Raw genomic sequence first — 1,495 nt, forward strand, 5'->3', positions numbered from 1 at the left:
GCTAGGTACTGTACTGGCCAGGCCGGGGGAATAAAAGAACCCTTCGGACGAAATCAAAGACGTACTCTTTCTATTGGAGATATCTGTTTCGAATCGTTATCCAAATTGAATTGCGGATAAAATTCGTATATATATAGTAAGTATAATATAGTAAGTATAAATAAATGTATAAAATAAATAAATAAAGATAATTCGTATATATATAGTAAGTATAATATAGTAAGTATAAATAAATGTATAAAATAAATAAATAAAGATAAAGAAAGACTTTGATCAATATTTACTTCAGGCGTCGCATATGAATTATCTTTTTGTAATTGGGAGAGATGGCTGAGTGGACTAAAGCGACGGATTGCTAATCCGTTGTACGAGCTGTTCGTACCGAGGGTTCGAATCCCTCTTTCTCCGTTCCCTCGGATCACTTGAGATTTATCTTTCGAATTCGAAAAAATATCAAGTCCTTTATCATAGTTAAATGTCTGGAATAGAGAAAAGCATAGGAAAATGCAGAAATCAAGCAAGGAAATAATGAAAAATCTCTGATTTTTTTATTCCTCACGTCCAGGATTACGTCCTGGATCATTAGATAGGAATCCGAAGATGAAGAGAGAAACAAAGAATATCACTACTGTGTAAACGAAGAGTTTGAGAGTAAGCATTGCACAATCTCCAAGATCATTTTTTTTTTGTTTTTTGCAAAGGAAATAAGGGAATAGATTCTCTATTTTTGTACCACATATCCTTGACACCAAGAAAAGAAATGAAAAAGTGGTTTCTAGAAAAGAAAGGAATTTGCAGGAATTCCTTTGTTACCAAAATTATCTTGTCATACCCCAATTAGGTATTATGGGGTACCATAATGGGGTCTTTGACCCCTGGAACTGGAAGGGCATAATGCGGAAATTAGGTGATCCAGATTCATCGCGGCTATCAAAAAGCAAAAGAATTTCAATCTTTGAATCGAGGGTTCATAATGTAAGACTTATCTGATCTTATCAATTGTTATGTTAGAGTTGAATTTATTTTATCGAATAAATCATGAATATGAATGTTTCTAGGACAGTATTAAAGATCTCATCGAAAACTTACAGCAGCTTGCCAAACAAGGGCTAAGAGAAAAAAGAGCACAGGTATGACTGGCATAAAATCTACGATTGGATTGAAAAAAGCATAAGCTTCGGGCAATTTGGCGAAGAAAAAGCTACTCGAATGAAGGGCAGAATTAAGACAGATACAGATCAAACTAAAGATATTAAGCATAAGAAATATTTCGTTCTTGGAGATAATTTCATTTTTATTGAGTTATTGATATAAGGGAAAAATTAAGAAAGAAGAGAAGACAAAAAATCCTTCTTTCTTTTTCTTTGAACTTCCCCCAATCAAAAATCCTTCAATTCTCAAATGAGAATAGAAGGAATCATACTTTCATACAATATCTTAATTGACTTATATGGAATGATCAATGAATTCATTTTCATTCTACATTTACACGTAT

At 32.8% G+C, this 1,495-nt stretch overlaps 1 non-coding gene across 1 annotated transcript; it reads left to right on the plus strand.

Moving 5' to 3' along the window:
• Positions 1 to 320: 320 nt before the first annotated feature.
• TRNAS-GCU (transfer RNA serine (anticodon GCU)) lies at positions 321 to 408 on the plus strand. The gene has a single exon. It is a non-coding gene; the product is annotated as a tRNA-Ser (tRNA).
• Positions 409 to 1,495: the final 1,087 nt, after the last annotated feature.

Source organism: Tasmannia lanceolata, unplaced genomic scaffold, assembly GCF_043159265.1.
Source record: "Tasmannia lanceolata isolate RefF3 unplaced genomic scaffold, GAP_Taslan_0.1 ptg000854l, whole genome shotgun sequence".
Lineage (NCBI taxonomy): Eukaryota > Viridiplantae > Streptophyta > Magnoliopsida > Canellales > Winteraceae > Tasmannia > Tasmannia lanceolata.